Source organism: Pteropus vampyrus, unplaced genomic scaffold (assembly GCF_000151845.1).
Source record: "Pteropus vampyrus isolate Shadow unplaced genomic scaffold, Pvam_2.0 Scaffold50, whole genome shotgun sequence".
NCBI classification, from domain to species: Eukaryota; Metazoa; Chordata; class Mammalia; order Chiroptera; family Pteropodidae; genus Pteropus; species Pteropus vampyrus.
This window is the reverse complement of record NW_011888831.1, coordinates 2,110,402-2,119,503: the sequence shown is the minus strand read 5'-3', so window position 1 is coordinate 2,119,503 and position 9,102 is coordinate 2,110,402.

Sequence of the window (9,102 nt, the reverse complement as noted above, 5' to 3'; positions counted from 1 at the left end):
TTTCTTTTCAACCCAAAGCACTTTATTTATTTTGTAGTCTAGGTCCTCTGGTAATGAATTCTTTTAGTTTTCTTTTATTTGAAAGTGTCTTTATTTTGTCTCAATTCTTGAAGACTCTTCATTGCATATAGAATTCTGGGTTGACATGTTTTAAAATTTCAGAACATTAAAAATGTTGCCTGCCCTTTATAGTATCTAATGAAAAGCCCCTGGTCATTTCAGTTGAAGTTCCCCTGTATGTAACCTGTTGTTTTTCCCTGGATGCTGTCAAGATTTTCTCATTAGCTTTGGTTTTCAGCAATAATTTACCTAGATATAGTTTTCTTCATATTTATTCTGCTTAGGGTTGGCTGAAATTTTTCTATTTTTAAATTTATGTCTTTTGCAAAATTTTAAAAATTTTCAGTCATTTTTGGCAAATATTTTTCTGCCCCATTATTTCTCTCTTCTTCTACAGTCCAGACTAAATGTATGTTAGAAATGTTGATATTTTCCCACAAGTCTCTGAGGGTCTGTTCTATTTTTTAAATCTTTTTCTGTGTTCTTCAGATTGGATAATTTCTATTGATCTAGTTTTAAGTTCACAGACACTTTCCTCTGTTACCTTCTACGTGCTGTAAATATTTAATTTCAGATATTGTAGTTTTCAATTTTAGAATTTCTACTAGATTTATTTTTATAGTTTTTATTTATCTGCTGAGATTTCCTTTTAATTCATTACAAACATATTTTTCTTTACATCATTGAGCATGGTTACAATAGCTGTTTTTAAATCTTTTTCTATTAATTACAATGTAAGGATTATCTTAGAGTTGGGTTCTATTGATTGTATTTTCTTTTGAGAATAGGTTCCATTTATCTATTTTCTTTTTGCTCATCAAACAATACAGGATTGAGTCTTGGACATTGTGAATATTATGTTGTAGAGATTCTGGGTTCTGCTATAGTCCTCTGAAAATCATTGAGTTGTTTTTTAAGCAGGCAATAACTTATTGCATGCAAATACAGACTGAATCTCAGATATCAGTTCAGTTTTTTATCTGTAGCTAGATTGTTTTATCTGTAGCTAGGTCTTCCAGGCCTGAAAAAATGAGGATTTTCTATTAAACTCTAGGTAGCCTGCTTTTAGACTAAAAGCTGTGAAAATGGAAACTCACCAATTTCTCTTCCCTCAAATGTCAAGCTTTTCCCAAGTGTTGAGTAGTGCCGCTTTTTCCCTCTTCAGTGCCTTTGGGTAGATGTTTTTCTAGGAGGGGAAAAAAAGTATTTTCCCCAGAACTTATAGTTATTATATATAAGAATGTCAGTCCTATAAAGAGGTTAGTTGGCCATATTGGAAGTGGAAATTCCTCTGCTTCCATCTTGAGGTCTCCACAGTGCTGTCTTTCTCATTCATACCCCATTACCATCACATTTGCTCACTCCATTCCAGTCACACTGGCCTCCTTGCTGTTCAATGAACTAAAACCATGCATGCCTACACTACAGGTAGATATTTACTTTAGTTGTTCACTTACGGAAGTCTGGAAGTCTCTTATCCCAGGAATCAGCTTCTTTACTTCCTTCAAGTCTTTTCTCAAAAGACACATCTCAGTAAGGCCTTTCCAGGCCACCCCATATAACATTTTTGCTCCATTCCATGACATTTCATATTTCACTTCCGTGCTTTGTTTTTCCTCCCTAATTACACTGTATATTTGATTTATTCTTTATATATCTTATCTCAACTAGACTGTGGCTCCATAAGGTAAAAATTTTTTGTCTGTTTTGTTCACTACTATAACTCCAGTAACTAGAACATTGCTTAAGACATATTAGGCACTCAATAAATACTTATTAAATGAATTAGTGCATGAACATATGCTCCCGTCATTATCCCACATGCAAACATTTTATTTCTGCATTTTCCTCTCTGCCAAGTCAGCTACTCCTTCATTATTCGAAATTACTTTGCTTTTTCTTCTCCACTCCTATTTGCAGGTTCATACTATTTTTGTATTGTATTGTATTTCTATCATTTTAATAGGATTTGAGGAAGACACAGAATTAAATGCCCACATTCAATTCACCATATTTAACTAGAAATTCAAGTTATTCATTCCATTTCCACCTTTTACTCAGTTTTTTTCCTTAGCTTGTTTGGAAACATTTCATTGTCCGAATAATTTAAATACTGATTTAGCCAAAATGTTCATATATTATATTGAGAAGATATGGGGAAGCAAAAGAGAAATGGGTAGGTGCATTATGTTAAGATTTGTGGGCTGAATACTTATCTTTTTATTTTAGAAAGTCAATAAATAGTTTCTAAAATTGGGAAGTTACAAAATAGCAGTGTAAATATTTTATTTAAAAATATGGAGGTAAATACTGGAAGAAAGTGCTGGAGGTACTTTTGTAAGTGTGTGCCTCTGGGGAATGGAAAGAGATGGGGTAGGTAGGGTAATTAATTTGTTTAGTGCTGTTGAGCATCTTCCTTTAGTTCTTTCTTGGGGCCATCTGAATCCTGTCTAGTGGTACAAGGGAGCAGAGAGAGCAGAAGAGATAACAGGCTGCCACAATGATGATGGCCGTTAATGGCCAGATTAAAAATGTTACTAGGAGAATGAACTCTTGTCATCTTTTATTCTGGGTACATTTGCATATAGGAATGCTGACGGGAAAAGCAAGTCAGGCAATGTTGGTCAGATCGCACTGGCTTATTTTACCTTGACAGCAGTCTGTTAGTGAGAAGAAACACCAGAGTTCAGAGTAATCAAGAAATTCTAGAGCACGTTGTTGGGAGAACACTCACATTTTTATACAATCCAAGGTTCTGCCTTTCTGTCTCCTTCCTCCACCTGTTCTTCTAGCGTCTCTGAACTATCCCCAGGGCAAATAAAAAGTACCATACATATCGATTCCAGATTAGGTTCATATATCCATCCTTCTGGAATTATACTAAGGGAAGTCATTTCAGTGTGCTAAGAAACTTTCCATCTCCTTGCACAATTTCCTTTCTGTTGCAATTCCTTCTTGCTTTTTTTGGTACAATCATGTGCAGAGAACTGTCCCTTTTTTGGTTGAAATCAAGCAAAACTAGATTATTTACTTACTCATGACTTGTAAATGACAGCTGGGGCTTTGTTGATATTTTCTCTGACATATTTTCTTTTTTTGCTAATATTTCTAGGCAGAGATCTGAATTTCCCTATTTCCATTTTAAATGAAATTTGATCTCTCTATAAACTTTAAGTTTATTTTTTGAACTAATCTTTTCACTGTTTTTATGTAAATAAAAATTATTAAGAATATTATAAAATATCAAAATTAGACTATAAATATCTGTTTATCTACTACTGAGCTTAAGAAAGAAAATATTAGAAATAACAGTGGAAGTCTGTTATGTAGCCTAATTCTGTTTCCCTGCCTCCCTGTGTGTAGCTACTCTCCTGAATTTGGAGTTTATTATTCCTTTGCATGGCTTTTAAACATCTGCTACATAAGCATGGACCATAAGCAATATATAATTGTTCTTGCATATTGTTAAAATGTATTATATATTTTAAATGAAGTTAAAATGTATATATATTTCTACAACTTACTTCTGCCAGCCTTATATTTTTGAGATTTATCCACATTCAGACATGTAACTCTAGTTTATTTATTTTAACTGCTGAAAGGTGTCTAATTGTCTGACTATGCACAAGTTGTTAAATCACTTAGGATTTATAATTTTCTATTTTTCTGTCATTAGAAACAATATTATAATGAAAAGGCTTCAAAAGAACTGACATTAACATACTTAGAAAGATTTTTTAAAAGATGCTTTTTGAAACAAGAGAATGCTATAAAAAACTATTCAAAGAACAAAAGGGCACCCTTGGAAATTAAAAACGTAATAGCAGAAATTAAAAAAAAAAGCAACTCAATAGAAATCTTGGAAGGTAAAGGTGAGAAAACTCCCCCAAATAAAGCAAAAAGACGTAGAGAAAAAAAAGTAGGAGAGGAATGATAAGAAAATTAGAGTACCAGGAGATCCAACATTCAAATAATAGGAGTTCCAGAAAGAGAATAGAAAAAATGAAGAGGAAGAAATAATCAAAGAAAGAATTGAATAAATTTCCCAGATCCAAATGATATCAGTTTGTTGAACCTTCCAAGCGCTCAGCACAAGAAAAGTCAGCATCCTGAGAAAAAGGCATTTAATATGAAATTTCAGGACACAGAAAAAAGAGAAGATCTTCTGAATTTCCAGAGAGGAAAAAAAAAATACAGATTTTCTTTTGAAAAGCCAAAAACAAGAATGGATTTAGACTTTTTAATAGTGACTCTGGAAGTTAAAAGAAAATAGAGAAATACCTTTAAATTTATGAGGGAAAGTGATTTTCAACATAGAACTCTATATCCAACCAAACGATTAAGGATGGGTGTAGAATAGACATTTCTGATGCTCTGCTGGATTGAATTTTGTAGTAATTTCTTTAGGACATGTGTATATATTTTGCTGTGAGTTAGGCTTTTACTTTTTATTTTACAAACTGCGCTTCCCGGATTTTGGTGTTGAGGTTATGTCAACCTCGTAAAATACTGTATTTTTCTATTTTTGGGAGCAATGTACATAAGATTGGGCTTATCTCTACTCTTTCAACTTTTCCATTTGTCTGAAAATGTTCACAGTGAGGTGATAGGAGAATAATCAGAGCAAAGGGGAAAATTTGAATCCTCACTCAGCCCAAAGGAATCTGCAGTTTCAGGTTTACAGACTGTTAAGACCATTATTATTATTTCATCACACAAAACTTTGGACCCAGTATCAATTTGGAAAAGGGATCAAAGTTCACATTTTAATTCAGACATAATTTATATATACAGTGATCAAAAGAAATCTACCTAACTTAAAAAAAACTACAGGCTTTTCATTCTGCGCTGCTCTCTCTTGGTCTTGAACCGCTCCACTCCCCCACTCTCACCCCCCACAATGATGACTTTTAGAAGGGACTAAATTTTCAGTAAGTGAGATATTAGCTCTTCTTATTTTGTCTGAAATATTTGTCCTTTATCTTATACCTTGAGTCTCACTAAAGTTTTTCTAGGGTTAAATGTATGTAGGCCCCTTTAAAAATGTCATAAACATTTATTTTGCCATATATAAAGTATAAAAGTAAAAAGGATAATATGATAAACATCTCTGTATCCATATCCAGTTAAAATAATAAAATTTCAGATACAGTGGAAGCTCCCTCTCTAATTACAGGCCGCCTCCCCATTCAACTTAAGACAAGTAAATTCTGTGTTTGCTTATATCGATATTAATTATACTTTTACCACTTCATTTGTATTCCTAAGCAAAATATAGTATATTCATATTTGTGAATATAACTCTAATTCCTTCATTTTTTCTTGCTATATAAAAATTTGGCATGAAAATACCCCAAATTATTTTTGTTAATTTAATTAATTTTAATTTTTAAAAATATTTTTTAGTTATGGTTGGCATACAATATTATATTAATTTCAGGTGTGCAACATAGTGAGTAGACATTTATGTAACTTACAAAATGATCACCCCAATAAATCTAGTACCCATCCAACACCATACATCGTTATTATGGTATTATTGACTATATTCCTTATGCTATACTTTACATCCCCATGACAATTTTGTAACTACCAATTTGTATTTCTTAATCCCTTCCCCCTTTTCACCCAACTTCCTTAATCCTTCTCCCATGTAGCAACCATCAAAATGTTCTCTGCATCTATGAGTTTATTTCTGTTTTGTTTGTTTATTTTGTTCTTTAGATTCTACCTGTAAGTGAAATCATATGGCATTTATCTTTCTCTGTCTGATTTCCTCCACTTAGCACAATGCCCTCTAGGTCCATTCATGTCGTTGCAGATGAAAAGATTCCATTATTTTTTGTGGCTAAGTAATATTCCATTGTATATATGTACCACCTCTTCTTTATCCATTCACCTATTGATGAACACCCAGGTATCCTCCATATCTTGGCTATTGTGAATAATTCTGCAGTGAACATATGGATTCACATGTTCCTTTGAAGTAGTGTTTTGGGTTTGATTAGATAAATACCCAGAAGTGGGATTACTGGATCCTTTTTTGTCTCTTGTTATAGCCTTTTTTCTTAAAGTCTATTTTGTTCAGTGTAAGTATTGCTACCCAGCTTTTTTTGTTTGTTTTTGTTTTTATGAAATATCTTTTCCCATCCATTTACTTTTAGTCTGTATGTGTCTTTCAATCTGAAGCGAGTCTCCTGTTGGCAGCATATATGAGGGGCTTGTTTTCTTATCCATTCAGCCACCCTACGTCTTTTGATTTGAGCATTTAACTCATTTACATTCAAAGTAATTGTTAATAAATATGTAGTTATTGTCATTTTATTATTCATATTTTTAATCTTTCTCCTCTTCTTCCTCTTCGTTCTTCTTCTTAAAGAAGAAGACTTCTTAAAGAAGTCTCTCTAACATTTCTTGTAATGTTAGTTTGGTGGTGATGAACTCCTGTAGCTTTTTCTTGTCTGGGAACCTCTTATCTGTCCTTTGATTCTAAATGATAGCTTTGCTGGATAGAGTAATCTTGGTTGTAGGTCCTTGTTTTTCATCACTTTGAATATTTCCTGCCAATCCCTTCTGGCCTGCAAAGTTCCTGTTGAGAAATCAGCTGGGAGCTCTGATGCTCTAGATGCTCTCCTCTTGCTGCTTTTAAGATTCTCTCTTTGGCATTTTAATTATGCTGTGTCTTGGTGTGGGCCTCTTTGGGTTCATCTTGTTTAGGACTCTGCACTTCCTGAGATTATATGTCCATTTCCTTCACTGGGTTAGGGAAGTTGCCTGTTATTATTTCTTCAAATAGATTTTCAGTTCCTTGCTCTCTTCTCTTTCTGGTACCGCTGTGATGTGAATGTTTTTACACTTGATGTTGTCCCCGAGGTCCCTTAAACTATCCTCACTTTTTTGGATTCTTTTTTCTTGTTGCTATTCTAATTGGATGTTTTCTGCTACCTTATCTTCTAAATCACTGATTCGATCCTCCATTTCGTCTAATCTACTGTTGATTCTTTCTAATATATGCTTCATTTCAGGTACTGTATTCTTCATTTCTGACTGGTTCTTTTTTAAGTTTTCTATCTCTTTGTTAGGGCCAGTGGCACAGTCTTCCCTGGTCATCTGAGCCAGGTGCTTCAATTGTGTCTCTTGTATGGGTTATGTGTGCTCTCTTATTGTAGTTGAGCTTTGGTTGCTGTTTGCACATCATAGGGAGAGACTGACCCTCAGGATGATTGATTTTGAGGACTGGCCAGTAAGGGTCTGACCCTATGGAGCAAGATTTGCTTTAGTGGGGCTCCAGTGCCTGCCTAGTCTGCTTTTTTGGTGTGTCATCCTCAGATTCAGCCCTGGGTCGTGCTCTGGCTTGGTCTGACGTCTGCCACTAGGTGTGCCGGCATAGGGGCCTCCTGGGAGGGGCCTTACTGCAGGCCAAGTTCAGCCAAAGCTCGTGCCCTGCCCAGGGCCACCTGGCTTGGAGGTTCCTTAAGAGCCCAAACTTAAAATTTAGGCCAGCTTCCACTAATGCTGGGCTTGGGGCTGTTCAGTGAGAGGTATGGGGTATGCTGAGGCCAGAGGCTGCTTGTTTGGGTTTTGTGAGCCTTCGAGAAATTTTAGGAAAGTCTTCAGAATGAGCCAAGACAGGTCATTTTTATGGAAAAGCCACTGGAAGTGGCTTGGGCAGGCTTACAAACTGGGTGGGGCAGGGGACCAGTGTTAGCTAGGTTGATGGAGACGCAGATATGGCAGCTGCCTGAGTCTGCATGCTGAGAGCGGGGAGGGCTCAATAAAGGCTTCCACTAACTCTTCTGCTCCTCCAGCTTTTACCCTGAAGCCAGACAACTCAGTTCCTCCCTGTATGTCCCTGGCACCTTTCAATCTGCTGCTCTAGTGCTAGTGTCAAAAGCAAGTGACTATGTCACTAAGTCCATGTACAGGCCTCTTAAGAGGAACATCTACTTCTAGCTGTCCTCTGTCTCACACAACGACCATCTCTTCTGGTTTTCACAGCCAGAAGTTGTGGGGACTCCTCTTCCTAGCACTGGATCCCTGGGCTGGGGAGTCCAGTGCAGGGCCAGGACCCCTCACTCCTCCTGGGGGACCTCTATAGCCAAGATATCCCTCCTGATTTTCAATCGCCAAACACGAGTGTGGGACCATTCCAATTCGTGTCTCTGCCCTTCCTATCTGGTTGAGTTGGCCTCTTCTGTATGTCCCCAGTTGTAGGACTTCTTTTCAGCCAGACTTCAGGCAACTCCCAATAATGGCTGTGCTGTAGTTTAGTTGTAATTTTGATGTGGTTGTGAGAGGAGGCAAGCACAATGTTTACCTACTTTGCCATCTTGACTGGAAACCCTACCCCAATTTATTTATTCATGCTCCTGTTATTGGATGTTTCCAAATTTTTGTTCTTGCAAACACAATGACCATAACTTCCTTTTATATATCTTTTTTGTACACATATGCAAGAGATTTTATTTATTTTAGGACAGTGGTCTTTGAATTTCTTGGCTCACATGCTCCCTAAAATAATTTTGGAAAAATTATGTATCTCTTTCCACATTTTTAAATTGGCATCTAAAATTTTTAATGATAAGTTTAATATTAATTCGAACCATATGGATGCCATATTTATAGGTTGAAGTGGTTGAATATTAATAATTTCTTATGGTTCAAACTAATAGTTGCAAAGAATGTCATGTCTGTTATTATAAATATCATTTAAAAATAAAATTGTTACTTCACTCTTCAAGATGTATCCAATGGAATTTAAATACCATAGTAACTTGATACTTGCTATTATCTACTTTAAAAATATTCAAATAAACTCTTCCTTGACAGATCAAAATTTTATGTAGTTATTTTTTCCCATGTATCTTATATTTCCAGTCCATTTAGCTCATAAAATCTGTCAACATATTTTTCATTTGGAGTCTTCTATTGTTCTCCTAATCATATTTTTTTTAAGCGAGGCAACCCTTGGTTGACCTCACAGATTGCAAGGACCTTGTCAGCTTACAATCCCTTATTTTTAATTAATTATTTATTTTTTTA